The following is a 17,750-nucleotide window of genomic DNA, read 5'->3' as shown; positions in this document are numbered from 1 at the left end:
TTCTGCTGCTGCTTGCACACAACATCAACTCTCTAACTTTTCTGTGCTAATGTTATGTTGAATGTCACCCTGCGATTTAAAAAAGAAATAATAAAAATTAGTAAAGCTGAACAATTAAATTGTATATGCATTTAAAACTTGCAACTTTATATACATACGTTTTAAATTAAATTCATATTTCTTCATTTCAGACAAGGCCAGCAATATTGAATTAGGCAATAGTGTGCACTGAATTGTGCAATACCAAGAAACCAGCTTAAAGAAATTTATTTTCTTTCTGTAAAACAGACTGCACTATATTAACTATTAAATGTATTTTAAATACAGTATGATGGTCTGCTTGAAGCAGAGACGGGTGACCTGTGGATCTCATATGTTACTGGACTACAAAGTCCTTCATCCCTGAACGCTGGTCATGCTACTGGGGCTACTGGGAATTGGAGATCAACAATGACCACTCACCCTTCTAAGGTGGGTGGGCAGTTGCAGACCATCACCCCATTCACCATCCCCAGCAGCAGAAGCTCACATGTTGGCCAGTCGTTAAGGGAATTAACTTGGCGGAAGAGGTACAGAGTGGGATTCCCTGCCAGGAAGTCAAGGTGAAATGGGCCAATCAGAGGCCCGGCTGGACGGGCAATGCCTTGCCGCCTGGCTAGGCATTAACGGTGCTGTGGGTTAAACCACAGAGCCTAGGACTTGCCGATCAGAAGGTCAGCGGTTCAAATCCCCGTGACGGGGTGAGCTCCTGTTGCTCAGTCCCAGCTCCTGCCAACCTAGCAGTTCAAAAGCACATCAAAGTGCAAGTAGATAAATAGGTACCGCTCCGGCGGGAAGGCAAATGGCGTTTCTGTGTGCTGCTCTGGTTCGCCAGAAGCAGTTTAGTCATGCTGGCCACATGACCCGGAAGCTGTACGCCGGCTCCCTCGGCCAGTAAAGCGAGATGAGCGCCGCAGCCCCAGAGTCGATCACGACTGGATCTAATGGTCAGGGGTCCCTTTTATGCCTAGGCAGGTAGCACTAGCACACAATTTGTATTCACAATTGTGTGCTATCGTGAATACTGCATTTAGCCCCTTTCTGTATAATTGTGTAGGCAGGCAGCAATGACATTTGGCAGTCACTAGTTCCCCATCTCTGGGTTAAGCAATATCCTGGTGTTTAGCACTTATCGGATGACTTTCTTCCCTGCCTTCATCGAACAGACCACAGAGAGGCTTACAGTATCATTCCATCAAATATAACAATTCATACCATTTGAAATATTGTTCAAAAATGAAAGTTAGAAGTTGAATTTAAAATGTAAGCAGCAAACAACAACCCCACAGCATTCTGATATCTGACATGGCTGCAATTATTACACCCGCAAAGCCTAAATTAACAACAGTGCCTTCGACTAGTATCAAAAAGTTACTATTAAGGGGGATTATCCAGCTGTCAAAGGGAGAGAGTTGCACAATCAGGGAGCCACTTCAGAGAAATCCCTGTTTGATGTCATTGTTAAATGTTAATAATAATAATAATAATAATAATAATAATAATAATTTATGCAGGACCACGAACAGGAACTCCCCCACTGATTGAAAGGCATAGACCAGTATGAACTGAAGGAGGCACTTAATAAAGTTTTGGGATCCTGAGCCTCTTAGGGATTTAGATACAAATGTCAGAGCCTTCATTTGGGTCTAGTGGCATATAGGCACCCAGTGCAGTTCCCAAAGGAAAGATATCATGTGATTCCATCCCTGGACCCAAACTTCAGTCTTGTTGCTGTGAACTGTATCAGCTGCAGCTTCCAGACTACATAACCCTACGTAGAGTATATTGCAGTACTCTAAAAGTGAGGTTTGGAAAGCTGTGGCCAGACTCTATTCTTAGCATGATGGCAACCTGGAGGAAACAACCAGTATTTTCTTCTCATTTTGCACTATATTACTTTAACTGGGCTAGCGCCACAACTCACCACAAGTTCCACCAACTCTCCAGCCGCAACAGCCACTCACAATCTCCCTGTCCAGTCTTTTTAATTATTTCACCACACTGGTTGTGGATTGATGGTGGGTGTAAGAAATAGAAAGTATATAAAGTGTGATAAATAACAGCAGCATTTGGCATCCTGAGATGCAGGCAATGAAGTGTTAAAGGCCCTGAAAGAAATGAAGGTTGTTGAAATATGCAATGCAGTAAGAATTTTGTACATGTCTTAACAGTACAGTAGTCATACCCCCTGAAAAACCCAGTCGTTTGCTTTTCTTGCTACACAATAATGAAATAAACTAGAATAACAGTGCGATGACAAATGTTCTCAGGGTTTGTATGCTTATATTGGTATTTATCATTTTCTTTTTAAAGGCAAATGTTATCAAAATACCTTTTGTAAAAAGAAGATCTGGAGGAATATACTGGCAAAACATGTTCAAACCACATTAAGTATCAGTTTGAAACTATGTTAGAAGGGGGCGGGGAGTGCAGCTAATACCAATCTATCAAAATTAAAACAGTTTAAAGGAGCACAATGAAATTAGAAGTTGTATCTTTATGCGATGATGCAGGTGGATACGCAGGCGTGGCATAGAAAAGAAGATGAAATAAAGAGAGGGCGTGAACCCTTACGAAAGCAAAACTAATTATGGGACAGGATCTGTCTCTGTAGCAGAATGGGAAGAAAGCCATTAAAGTCAGCAATCAAAACGTTCAGGCAAACATGGAGTAAATTTGCAACCAGTTATGTAATACAGTATTTAGTTTTGCAGATGCTATGCCAACAGGAAATAGACGTGTGGCTTATTAATGCATTGGACACCTATTTTAAGACAACAAATAACCTTTAAAAAAGTACACATGATAGCTCATTTCATGCAGAAATTGGGATGGTTAACATTTCAGAGCCAGTCAGTGGCAGGCCCTGCCATGCATCCATATGAAGTGATGACTCAGGTAGCACCACCAGGCAGCACAGATGTAGGTGGCTTCGGTGGTGCTACAAGGCTTTTAAAATGTTTTTGTCCTTGCAGGAGGGTGGCATCGCCTTGTCCTGTGCTAATGCTATGCCACAATGACAGCTGAGGGGACAGCAGGACATGATGTGACACTCATTGTTACAAAAATGCACTGTTTATTCACTGAGAATGAAAGGTGCTCTCTGCAGAGGTGAAAAGATAGTGACAAAAAATGTCCACAGAGGGGGTCTGTCACAACAAACACAACAAAGTGTTCTGAGGCACCAGGCTAACACATTTATTGCGGCCTACTAAACCTTCATCGGCCAGAGTTTACTTTGCCAAAGGCATTAAGTGGTAATTTCAATGGATAGGTGTGTAAGGTAAAAGGTAAAGGCCCCTGGATGGTAAAGTCCAGTCAAAGGTGACCCTGGAGTTGCGGCGTTCATCTCCGGTTTCAGGCCGAGGGAGCCGATGTTTGTCCACAGACAGCTTTCCGGGTCATGTGGCCAGCATGACTAAACGGCTTCTGGCGCAATGGGACACCGTGGCGAGTGCCAGAGCACATAAAAACGCCATTTACTTTCCCGCCACAGCAGTACCTATTTATCTACTTGCGCTGGTATGCTTTCGAACTGCTAGGGTGGCAGGAGCTGGGTCAGAGCAATGGGAGCTCACCCCATCGCGGGGATTCAAACTGTCAACCTTGCAATTACTTAGCCCAGGAGGCTCGGTGGTTCAGACGACAGCGTCACCTATCTAGCTAGCTAGCTAGCTAGCTATCTCATATGGAGAGAAGAAAGAGTTGGAGAATAATCTTACAAAATGAAGCTGAAGACCAAGAGATCACTGTGCAGTGCACAAACGAATAAGAGATTCAATAAAAGCGGGTGTGACCCACTCCCAGCTGGTTAGGAGTTTGCAAAGCAAGGTTATACTACTAAAAGGGGACATGTTCTTTCTGCTTTAAGCTAGCCACTCCCAGTCCCTACTGATGCCGAATCTGACAGACTCAGACATGGTAATACATTCCAACTCAGCAGCTTCACATCTGAGTCTCCTTTTGAAACATTTTTGCTGAAGTATGAAACATTTTGAAGTATGCTACAGAATGGACAAGGAGTGTCAACCCTTTTTGTAACCAGTCCTGGGACCATTTTGTGAGTTATGTTCAGTGTAGACCCACTGAAATTAACGGACCTAACTTTCTCATGTTTCTTGAAGAAAACAAAAACGAAAAGTTCATGGAATGTCTGATGCAAAGGTAGACAACATGGTGCTTCCAGATGTTGTGGACTATAAACTCACATCATTCCTGACTATTGAGCATCAGGTGGGGCTCATGGAAATTGTGGTTCATAACATCTGGAGCGCAAAACACTGGCTATCCCTATGAATTAAGACTTCGTTTGCTTATTTATTTTTACTAACTCGACAGAGAGAGTGCAGATCTCAACAATACTTTCATAATAATAATAATTAATAATAATAATAATAATAATAATAATAATAACCTGCCTTCAGAATCATAACCAATTGCTGGGGCACAACAGCAGGACTACTGAGCTCCTGCTGCTTTATGAGCTTCTCACAGGCATGTAGTTGGCCATTGTGGGAAATCCGTATGCTTGGCTAGATGGACTTTTAGTCTGATCCACCAGAACTCTTTTTATGTTCTTAAGGGTAGTTATTAATATATACAGCAACAGAGAAATAGGTCACATTATATTCAAGGCAAGAATAGCTGGGAGATGGCCACAGATATAGCAAAGATACAAGTGTTGAAAAATCAAAGGTATGCATCTGGTAGACTGACTTTTCAGGGCTTGGCAGACATAATGTCTCACCTTGGTGATGGATTATTCTCAAATTACAAAAAAAATAAAAACATATCTGGTCATGTTTCAGCCACATCTCCACGAAGAATGAAAAATATTGTGGAAACAAGGCCCACCTGTCTGAACGATATTCTAGTGACGAATAGACCTGGGCGGAAAGCAGGAGTTGCAGGGTGGGGAAGACATTTACAAAAGAATTGTTTTGTATTATGACTTCAGGTGTGCTGGCATATGCATATATATTCCCTGTACACTATTAGAACATCCCAGTTTCATAAAGAAAGAGAACTATGAATTCATAGAACTAGGACAGGAAAATGGTATATCCTGTTAAAAGTTTCAGTTTAATATTATTAAACTGCAGAAACACCAGCAGTTGTAAATATAGTTTCAGCAGCTAGAGAAACAAATAGATAGTATAAACTTGAACAAAAACATATCACACATATGTTATTTCAGGCCTGTGTACTTCTTCAAAATGCTGTAAGTGTCAAAGATTTCACTTGCAAGGTAAAATAAGCAAATTCTGGCAGTAACATAAACTGTCCACATAATCACTTGGGGCTATGCTCATGTAACTTCATTGGAAAGTTCAAGAGAAATGCCTAGCTCTGAAAATCCATGCCATTTTACAAATACGCAATGCATTAATCATACGTACTGTTGGCATCTCAGAACATTTCTAAAATATTCAACCTTATAGGTAATCTTACTCATGATCTGACATTGCTTTCAGAGTCAGGCTCGCGTTATTGGAACCTTTTTAAAGCGATACATTTCAAAGCCACAAGAACATATCCTTCCAATAAAAAAGGAGCATGTTCTCATTTTTAAAGTTAAGGATTAATATGTACAGTGAGAGGCTACAGCTGTGAAGAATTTTCTTTTCAAAAAACACATTAAATTTATCCCAGAACACTATGAAATCAAAGTGTGTCAAGTGTGATTCACAAAACAGCAAAGTTGGAGCAACCATACTTAGCCCCGCTGGAATCAATGGACACAACATATACATAAATTCTAGCTGAATTCAACTCTTGAACTCTTTTGAGTTTCCAAGCAGAATAAGCCAATGGCACTAGCTCAGTAGAGGAAGTCAAGGAAGACTAAATCCAGTCATAGGTGCAAGCTGAAATTTACTGAATAATCCGAGATGTTTCAAGCATTCAGAGGTTCACCTTCATGGAAAACTTGGCATTAAGAAATGGGGGAAAGAAATATTTTTGTCCACAGCTTTCACTTGCTCCACACTTTTGCAATAGTAGAACTTAAAGACAGTAGGCAGTCTGGTTATTTGTTTTGAGCTGCCACTATACATGTTGTTCCACTTGTACAGGGTGTAGGATTTTGCAGCCTGAGATCATAGTATGGACTATTTGGCTTCAGCTGGGCAAAAGGTTCAGACAGCACGTGGCACCAAACCAACTTCAGTGTAGAATACCTTTCATCTACCAAATAAAATTCAGGACAGATGCTTTTTCGATACGCATTCACAAATTTCCAAGCTGGGCTTGAATCTAGCATGCAAGGTAGCCATGCGATTTATTCTTAAAGCATCAAATTGCTCGGTCAAGAAGAACTAAAAAGTATTGTCTTAAGTGTTCTATTCCTGGTTTCCATACAAACCAGTCATACATAAAAGCATGGCTTTTCTGCAATTGTTTATATTGTAGTATATTACAATCAATAGTACCAGCAGCTACTTTTTTATTTTATTTTATTTAATATTTGCATTCTGCTTTTCCAACAACAAAGCTGAGTTCAAAGCAGCTCACAATAATGGCAATGAAATTGAAAATGAATAAACATTACCATCATATACAAAGCACAATACTATATAAGTAAGGCACAAAACAAATTCAGGACAAACTCTGCAACTCCTTCCATGGGAGGTGACAGTATTGTCCCAATTACTGTAGTTACTTGGCTTAGCAGGTGGGTCTCAAACTGTTTACAGTGGGGGCACCAAGAACTGGGAGGGGGAAAGCTGATGAAAGAGCACCTAGCTGGCAGTACAGTGGTACTTTGGGTTAAGAACTTAATTCGTTCTGGAGGTCTGTTCTTAACCTGAAACTGTTCTTAACTTGAAGCACCATTTTAGCTAATGGGGCCTCCTGCTGCTGCCGCTGCGCAATTTCTGTTCTCATCCTGAAGCAAAGTTCTTAACCCAAGGTACTATTTCTGGGTTAGCGGAGTCTGTAACCTGAAGTGTATGTAACCTGAAGCGTCTGTAACCCAAGGTACCACTGTATTCTTTTCAATCACTTACTTGCTGCCACCAACTGGTCTCTGTTCCTCCTTTGGCTTTTTCCAGGCAGCCCAATAGATGCAAATGCAAGGATGTTTCCCTTGCCCAAGAGTTCCCCAGCCTTGTGTCCTCCAGATATTTTGGACTCCAGCTTTAATTATTATACTACTCTTTATGTATCGCTTCATACCGCAATGTCTTAATGTGATTTACATCCCATCTGACCATTGGCCGGGTTGGGAAAGGCCGCTTGCAATCTAGAGGACAAGACAGACCTTCAACCAGACGAATTCCAGCAGTCTGCATACAGCTGAACCTCAGAGGAGGAAAGGCTGAACTTATTTTCTAGTAGGTTTCTGTACTGTTGGCAGGCAGTGATGTATCTGTGCAACTGCAGCCGTGCCCAGCATGAGGTCGGAAAAACAGAAAAAAAACATTAGTCCTGTTTCTTTGCTGGATCTTATGAGGTCTTTTTGGCAGGTGTGGAGAAGGAGAGAGCACTATTCCTCTAAGCTGTACAGTTAAAATAAAGTGACAGAGGAGGGAGCCAGCCTCCAGTTTTTCAGGCAACTCGCCCAAAAGAAAAATAAATAAAAATGGTGCAGGCCAGCTTTTTTTCTTGCCAGTTTGGCAACCTTAGATCTATGTATCATACTTCTTGGTTGCAAAACACTCTTATTAGCATATATTGCAACCTTTCTCTTTTGTTTTTAGATAAAATTGAATAACTAATGCTATGGCACTAAAAGCTAAGAAACACTATTTACTACAATGAACTATAAGAAATGTGTGCGATTCTCCAAATTAATGCCGGCATTTTAATGCCAGCTGCAAAAATTTACATACTAGTTGCACAAACTTTGCTTATGAAAAAGCACACAAAAGAGGGTGCCTTCAACAGAATATTTCAATTTAGATGAATTTATCATTTTAACGCCCAAGTAACACTATGAATTTCTAATTATTATAGACCAATTATTATAATTGGTGGGTACAGTTTTTCAATATTTAAAACTTGGCATACCAGCCTACTGTTGTGTTACTTAAAAGTAATTACAGGATTGCTTAAAATCCTAAGCACACTTGTCACTTGGCCTTACTTCAGAGCAAACATGGTTAGGATTGTGCTTTTTAAAAGAAAAAAGAAATTAGTTGTAAGATATTTACAATTCAAAATTAATGAGGCTTCTCCCACCAGTACTATTAAAAGCTTATTGCAGCCATTGACCAAAGTGGAGATGGGGGGAGAGTCAGAATGATATGGCAAATTTGCATTCAAATTCAAGGGACTTCAGAAATCTGTTTCTCATTTAATCTTCCAGCCAGAAACATTATTTTCATATGTAAACAACTGTTGCATAATCAGAACTTTTCTGAAATATAGATTTTATATGTATAAAAGGCACACCTACAAATGTTAAGAATATCATTCAATAAAATGGCATGTTTCTAAGGTAAATTATTGATTACCTTCTAACAGTTTCTCTTATAAGGAAAGATTTTAAAGAAAATTTAATCTGGTGTCCAAATATAACATTACTTTAAACATGAGGTCATCTAAACATCTGTCTCCAATATATCCACAGGGATTTAAATCAAAAGTCTGCTAAACATGTACAATCATTTAAAAAATAAATAACAGAACAAATTTAGTCTTGATTGTGATTATCATGCATTTTAAGAGGAAACATTTATTCTAATAAGAAAAGTCTGAATTTGAAGTTTATTGACATTAAAGTAACATAATTTCATACCAAGAATATGACATTGATTTATATTTACTCTAATTTTGGGTAATATCCCCTGTTCAATACTTGAGAAACAAGACTAGTGCTCTGACAATTTTAATATTTAAAGGCCTGCACTAATGTAATATAACAGAGGTACTGAGGGAGCAACAATATTTATTTATCTATTTCTAAAGGAACATAATCAGTCAATGCAAAACACTTCAACAGCTACAAACAATGTGTGGCATCTGTCCCTTTGAGTTCCCTGGCTCCATACCATGTGGATTCCATACCATACCAGTGCAACTACACTTAACTCACCTGCTTGAATCAATAGGACATATCATTCAAGAACACATAATGCTTGAACAACACTACCACCCAAAGCAGCCCCATCCCTCATCCTTCCCCTCCTCCTTCACACGCCTCCCTACCAGTCAATGACATGGGCATGGCACTTACAGAAGGGAAAGGAACTTACTTTCTTTCTTGGCTACCACATAATAAACAGTATCCGGGCAGTGAATGTAACACATCCATAAAACAAAATAAAAATAGTCAAAATCTGGACAGTGATACACACTAACAGCGGAGCCATATATCAGAAAAGCCCTGTGTAAACAGAAATGTTCTACGCAGCCACAGTACCCATGGTGCTTTCATAATTGTGGTCACGATGTCAATAGTTTTTAATGATGGTTCCGATCTTACATAGAAGAGTTACTATAGAGCAATGGTTGAGTGACAGTTGAATATCATTTCTGCCTCACTAAGCAGTCTTTGGTCAGGGATGAGAAAATTGCGGGCCTCCAGATATTGTTGGATCCCATCAGCCACTGCAACTTTGCCCATGTTCATCCTGTCTATAATGATGATGATGATGATGATAATTTAGTTTTTAAACCCCGCACATATGGCTGGGTTTCCCCAGCCACTCTGGGCGCCTTCCAACAAAAGAATAAAAATACATTAAAACATCAATCATTAAAAACTTCCCTAAACAAGGCTGCCTTCAGATGTCTTCTAAACGTCATATGGTTGTTTATTTCTTTAACATCTGATGGGAGGGCGTTCCACAGGGCAGGCACTACTACTGAGAAGGCCCTCTGCCTGGTTCCCTGTAGCTTTGCTTCTCGCAGTGAGGGAACCGCCAGAAGGCTCTTGGCGCTGGATCTCAGTGTCCAGGCTGAACAATGGGGGTGGAGACGCTCCTTCAGTTATACTGGGCCAAGGCCATTTAGGGCTTTAAAGGTCAGCACCAACACTTTGAATTGTGCTTGGGAACCATAGTAACCATGTCCTACCATACCAAACCAGTGTGGTGTGGGGATCTGATTGTTGGACTAGGAACAGGTCGAAATCCCCTCTTGAGCCAGGAAATTTGCTTGATAACTGTGGGTTAATCACTGTTTCTCAATCCAACTAACCAACTCAGCTCAATGGGTCATTGGGAGATAACAATGGGGAGAGGGGAGAATCTTTAGCTCCTTGGAGAAAGATCATGATATAAATGTTATAATACATGGTTGTTATAAGGAGTGTCTAAAGAAGAGAGCCACGACCCACATATTCTTAACATTGCACTTTGTAAAGTGGCTTTTTTTGCACTGTAACCGCTAATATTACAAGCAAGCACCTAGGAGCCACCACTACAGCTAAAGTAACAGCAATATTGTGCTTCTATTTTCAGGAACAGCTTGGGATGGCAAATGTGGAAACTCTTGTCACATGAGTCATTCTTCAGCAGTCAGCTTCACCCAAGTGTTTCTATGGCTGCATCCAGATGGGTGTTGATCGTGAGATTGGTGGTTCTCATGCATGCAAGCTTTTTACACTGTCCACATGGCATGATTGGCAGCAAAATGCCAGCCCATATTCCCTCCCCTTAATATTCATTTTGAAGGGTTGGTCCATTAAATTGGGGCAGAGGAGGAGGAACCTGCTACCAATAATGACCCATTTGCAAATTAATCCCCCCACCTGGTAACACCCTCAATTTCTTCCACTGAAGTAATACTTGGAAATTGGATTGAACCTGTTGCTTCCAAATCCTCGATAAGAGCTGAAAACCGGGTTGATGTGGGAGGTCTGTGATTTGAAAACACAACTTTCCCCTGCCCTTTTTTACTTTAAAAGCAGCTACCAAGGAGTAGGGGTGGGGATATGACAGATCTTGCTTATGAAAAAGGTAAAAAGGTACCCCTGCCCGTCAGGGCCAGTCGTGACCGACTCTAGGGTTGCACGCTCATCTCGCTCAAGAGGCCGGGAGCCGGCGCTGTCCGAAGACACTTCCGGGTCACGTGGCCAGCGTGACGAAGCTGCAACTGGCGAGCCAGGACCAATGCCGCACACGGAAACGCCGTTTACCTTCCCGCTATAAAGCGGTCCCTATTTATCTACTGCTTTCGAACTGCTAGGTGGGCAGGAGCTGGGACCGAACGACGGGAGCTCACCCCGCCACGGGGATTCGAACCACCGACCTTTCGATCAGCAAGTCCTAGGCTCTGTGGTTTAACCCACAGCGCCACCCGCGTCCCATGTATCTTGCTTATACAAGAGGATAAATTGCCATTATGTATCTGTGTGTTTTATGTCAAATTTGGTTGAACATCCTGCTGTCTGTTGTGCTACAATGAAAACAAATGCCAGGTTTTCACCACAATGCTACCTTTTACTTCCTTCAGTATCCTCTAGACTAGAGAGCAAGACCTGTTTGTGATTCTGCCCTTAACACGTGTGCATGGTGAACTATTTTCCCAAATGTGTCACAAACACAAAAGCTATATGCAGCTATAAAGCTTCCTGAAGCAATTTGATTCCCATCTAATACTGGGTTGCAGTTTATGCCTACAAAGCACACTCTCTTAAATAAGCAAGTTTTAGTGCAAAACAGCTTCAGAATACTGGTCTAATATTGCACTCTTCATAACTGAACTTCCGGAAATTATATTTTAGCACACTGGATTTCTTTTCCTTCTTTTAAAAAAAAAATGGAACCTGATCCAGACTGCGAAGTATGGAGAGGAAGGGAGGGTTAAGTTTTTCCTTCTTGTGCCTGTCTGGAGACAAAAAATGTCAAAAGATCCCAGCTCGGCTGCTCTCCCACAGCACTTTTAAGGGCAAATAGTAGCAGAGCGATTTTCAGCTGCCATCTGGCATTGGAAAGAAATGGTTGATCCTTACTTCCCAACTTGTTATGCTCTCAACTGGGTCTGGTGGGGTATGCGTCTGCGTTTCCATGAAAAACCAAGGAGCCAACATTAAATGTGCTTTTAAAGATACATTAATGTAACATGTAGTTTGGCCCTTTAAAAAGTGCAAATAGTATGCAAAGCAGGAAATGAACTTGCCAAATAAGTTTGGAAATGATTGAAAATGTGTGTGTGCGCGCGCGCGCACACACACACACACACACACACAGAGAGAGAGAATACTCTCACCAATAGCACCCTAAATTTTCTATCTAAAATTTCACTATCCATTCAGGTGTTGCAGAACAATGCTTATACAAATGCATTTCCTGGGCACATTTGACTGAACATGGGTAAGTTATCTGAAGGGCTACCTGCTTCTACATGAACTTGCTAGCGTGTTAAGATCTTCTGATGAGGCCATCCTAATGAGTCTCTGGGCTGTGGACACTGAACCTCTTCACCCATGGAGGGAGATCAATTTAGGGAACAGGGTTGGAATACCAGGCAGTGGAGGGCTCCTTCAAAGATGAAAGAAGCTGGGGGGGGGAGGGACTCCTCCTCCTACAAATGTGAAAAGATGTTGGCAGTGAAGCTGGCAGCACTGTTTTCCCACTGAGGGTGCCGGTGAGGAAAAGAAATGTCAAACTAGAATCCCACCCCCACCCCCAGGAAATGATGCTAGCAGCAACATTTACAGCTCCTCCTTGGCTGCAAAGGGACACCACTTGCGATATTTTCTGCCGGGAATCATGAGCATTGCAGTTGAAGGCACACAGCAAAGGTAAAAGGTATAGGAACTGGCAGATGGAATTGGGACTCTCTTATCCCTACATCACTGCTTAAACAGAACCAAAGGTACAATCCATTTTCAAGATATACATCAAGCTGCTCCCCCACTTCTTCTCATCTGTCAAGAACCTATGGCATAACTTTCTAGATGACAATTATTCACACCTCAGCTTTGGCAACATAAAAATTGTGAAAATCTTGTGCAGAATGTATTGCTGTTCTCAGTGACATTTTTATTTTATTTTATTTTATTGTAAATTGTCAATTTTAATTTTGTGTTGTTTTATCAAAGTGGCTATTTTTAATTACTGTAAGTGAGCTGCCTTGGAGAAGTATACAGTGGTACCTCAGGTTACAAACACTTCAGGTTACAAACTCTGCTAACCTAGAAGTAGTACCTCAGGTTAAGTACTTTACCTCAGGATGAGAACAGAAATCACGTGACGGTGGCAGCAGGAGGCCCCATTAGCTAAAGTGGTACCTCAGGTTAAGAATGGTTTCAGGTTAAGAATGGACCTCCGGAACGAATTAAGTTTGTAACCCGAGGTACCACTGTATTAACTGAATGGGGGTAGGTAGAACTGTAGTTGGCTTTTCTAAAGAAAATAAACATAGCTTCTTCTCAGTAAATATGGTATTTCATGTCCTCTACTAAATGCTTTCCCCATCCATGCTACATAAATCTGATGCTCACCTGTAAATACAGCACGTTTAGACATGTTTTGTTCTTTTATCAGTTTTTAAACTATATTAAAGCAGCATTATACTGCCATCCAGTGGCCAATTTAGCACATATATGACAAAGCAACCTTCTTACTGGGTTTTGGGGGGGGTTGACGAGGGGCGCAGCAGATCTGTGCAGGCACAACCAATTCCCTTAAGCAGCTAACAGTGCTACTCTATGCAATGCTACTCTATGGAAGTCAGTCCTATTGATTTTGGCTTGGAACAGCGGATAGATACAAGATTGCAGTCTACTACTAAAAAAGAAATTTCTGTACTGCTAATAGAGCTAAACTGATTATTGACCATGGTCTCTGCTAAGTAATCTATCTATCTATCTGTCTGTCTATCTATCTGTCTATCTATCCAGGCATCTAAAGCCTTATTCATGCAGACTGGCACAGATGTATTTGATAGGTTTAGTTAATAGTTAATATGTTTAGTTAATAAGTGCTCAAAATATGTTTCTGCCTACCTGGTGCCATAATATTTCACACAAACCATGAGAAATGGTATAGTTTCTAATGTTGCCATAGAGTTAACATTTTATCACCAAGGATGAAATTCAACATTGTGCAAGTGATCTTCTCATCCTTCCTACTCACTCAGAGATCAAATACTGCAATGCAATGAAGTAAATTGGATAAATTGCATAATGACAGTCAAAATGAGCCACAGCTGACATTAGCAAGGGAAGGCAATTCCACCCAATATCGCCTCCTTGTGAGCATTCTCACTGTCATCCACCCAACATGTCTGTGTGAAGAACTGAATCGCAAGATCATTTCTAACCACCTAACCTGGGCATTGTAGCAGTTCAATTCCTGGAACAGCCTAGGGGCTGGTGCTTTGAGAACTTGCTTCTTTGCCCAACTTAGTACTACTGAGACATCACTGGACTTCCCGATTCTTAGGTTCCAGCCACTATATAGTCTTTCTCTCAGTTATTTGCACTCATGGACACATTGCAGTACAGTGGTACCTCGGGTTACATACGCTTCAGGTTACAGACGCTTCAGGTTACAGACTCCACTAACCCAGAAATAGCACCTTGGGTTAAGAACTTTGCTTCAGGATGAGAACAGAAATCGTGTGGTGGCAGCGGGAGGCCCCATTGGCTAAAGTGGTACCTCAGGTTAAGAACAGTTTCAGGTTAAGAATGGACCACCGTAACGAATTCTTAACCCGAGGTAACACTGTAAATACATTAGTAGCCAGAGAGAATCCAGAGAGGCTGTTGGGCCCCTAGTGGACAGGAGTAAAAACAACTTCTGAAGGAGAATAAAGAGATTGCAGAGAAACTGAATGAATGATTTGCATTCACCTTCACAATGGAGGATATAGCACAGATTCCAGGGCCTGAGCCAACTTTTGCAGGAAGTGAGTCAGAGGAATTGAGGCAGAAAGTGGTGGTGAAATCGAGGCCAAATGGACAAAATATAAAACTGACAAATTGTCAAGTAAAGAGTCTTCTTTAAAAAAACTCAAGTGTGAAATGGTTTACCTTCTAACAAAAATATGTAACTTGCTCCTCAGATCAGGCGACGTACCAGAGAACCAGAAAGTGGGCAATGTAACAACTTTTTAAAAGTGTGGCGGGGGGGAAACCAGGGAGATCCTGGAAATTACAGGCTGGTTAGCTTAAAATCTGTCTGAGGAAAACTGGTGGAAATATTTCTAAAGATAAAGAAAACAAACAGAATCGGCATGGCTTATGCAAGTGCAAGTCGTGTCTCACAGCCCTATTAGAGTTCCATATTTATATCTTCATACTGCAGATGAAGTTGATGTAAACGAACTCTGGTACAGGCAACTTGCACACATTCAAAGAATGTGTGGCAGTGCATGCGCAGGCTGTTTTCAGACCGGGAAGAGCCCATAACGGGGTATAAACATGATGACCTGGAACGCAACCCCTGCACAAAACAGGGGTTCCCTGTACTTCACTCAGTCACTGTTATGGCTTTTTGTTTTTCTTTGATTTATTTGTACACCCTATTGATTATTTTGCTGCTGTATTCTCAAAAATCAATAAACAAATATTTAAAAGAGTTCTTTGAGAGTGTTAACATGCATATAGAGGTGGGTCTGGCTGGCATAGCATACTAGGACTTGCAAAAAGCTTTCAAACACATACGTCACCAAAGACTCCCAAGTACTGTACACTTAGCAGTCACAAAATAAGAAGCCACCAGTGACAGCCGCAAACTTAGATGTCTGTGGAAGAGGACTGACAAATTTGTGAAGAATAAGGCAATCAATGGCTAGCAGCCATAACAGCCGGAAAGGGTTACTTCTGGGTTTTGCCACTCACGCATGCGCAGATGCGCAAAATGACGTCACGCGCATGCGCAGAAGTGGCAAATCGCAACCCACGCATGAGCAGAAATGGGTTGCATTCTGCTCATGTTGCAAACCGGCCTCCGGGATGGATCCCATTCACAACCAGAGGTACCAATGTTCTTCTGAATACTAGTTGCTGGAAACTACAGGAGGGGAGAGTGTTCTTGTGGCTCAGGTCTTGCTTGTATCTGGCTGGCCACCATGAGAACAGCATGCTGGCCTAGATGGCCCATTGGCCAGATCTTATGTTCTTATTTATAGAAAGAGAAATGATACAAGATAAGCATCATATTGCTTGCTAGTTTCGTGGTCAATAATAACTGCCCCAAAAGACTCCAATTTGCTGCCTGCTGCGCTATTTGGCAATCTGTCTGTTCCTGAATGTCCTCTCTCTGTGAATGAGCAGAAGGGCCTCCTTGTCTTCATTCTAATTAATTAAAAATAAGCAAACAAACACATCATTGTGCTCCCAAAAAGGGTAAAATGGAGAGACAAAGAGCAAATCCTACCCCTTGGTTTCCAGTTTCATTTAGGTTTTAACTTAAAACCTCAAAGAGTTCACACTGAATTGAGTGTATGTTGGGTATGATACATATATGCAGCACACACATATACCAATAACTATGACGGTGTGCAAAACAGGGATGTTCAAAGCATCTCTGAAGATCAGAAAATAGATTGTAGCATTGGCCCACTAGAACTAAGTTCAGAAGAGCAGTAAAATAGGGCAAGCCAGCCAGAGTTCACAATACAAATAAAAGGCCTCGAATGATACAGAACTGTTAGTTGGGCTGAATGTTTTCAAGCAATTAAAACACTGTTTCTGGCTGTCAGATCTTTGCAGCTTGTTTCAGTCTTGCTGGTATCCAAAGGGTCGTCTGTTCAACCTCAGGTCTTTTACACAAGGCCCAAGCCTAACCTAATCAGCCTGCAAGAGAAAAGAGTTCTGCATGTGTAAGGGGCCTCCTGGGCACAATGCTGATAACAGCACATCTGCATGCAAATATTCATTTACATTGTAATGTGCTTCTGAATATCACTGAACTGCCTGAATACACCTTCTGATGCAAATGGGAATGTTTATCTGCATCCAAGGCGACTTCTTGTTCATGACCCCAGATATATTAATACATGTATTAACTTTGTTATAGTCCACTTAACCATGTTTACTCGGAACAAGCCCTATTTAATATTAATGGAATTTTAATAGATTTAAGTATCCTCAGAATGGTAGTCTTTGCGCTGACACCAGAGGTGTGTGTTTTTAGGGTTCACCTTACGTTGGTGATTATAAGCTGTTTTTAAAATTGTGTTTTAGTTGTTGTCACTCAGCCTGGGACCTTAGGATGAAGGGTGGGTAATAAATTAACAATAATAACAGCAACACCTAAAGGTAAAGGTAAAGGGACCCCTGGCCATTAGGTCCAGTCGCGGACGACTGTGCGGTTGCAGCACTCATCTCGCTTTACTGGCCGAGGGAGCCAGCATACAGCTTCCATATAGCATGACTAAGCCGCTTCTGGCGAACCAGAGCAGCACACAGAAACTCCGTTGACCTTTCCACTGGAGCAGTACCTATTTATCTACTTGCACTTTGACATGCTTTCAAACTCCCGTTGCTCAGTCCCTGCTCCTGCCAACCTAGCAGCAACACCTACTAGAGCTTTATTGTAACAATCATGACTTGCAGGCCTACAATGTAATTTCCACAACTCGGGGCAAAAGCCTGGGATTATTATTATTTAATATGTGAATAAAACAACAACTGGCTACCCACATCTTTTAGGAACCATAAATTCACAACTTGACCACCCCAAAAATCCTAACAACCAATTCAGATAAATATAGCCCCTGTAATTTATCAATTGACAGAGATGCCATTTGATCCAAACAAGAAAAAAAAATGTGGATATAGAGACCTGACTTCAACCCGGAGGATCAAACCA

Source organism: Podarcis pityusensis (assembly GCF_964106645.2).
Source record: "Podarcis pityusensis genome assembly, chromosome: 1".
In the NCBI taxonomy this organism is placed as follows: Eukaryota; Metazoa; Chordata; class Lepidosauria; order Squamata; family Lacertidae; genus Podarcis; species Podarcis pityusensis.
The sequence above is the reverse complement of the archived record's forward strand: the minus strand, read 5'-3'. Positions refer to the sequence as shown.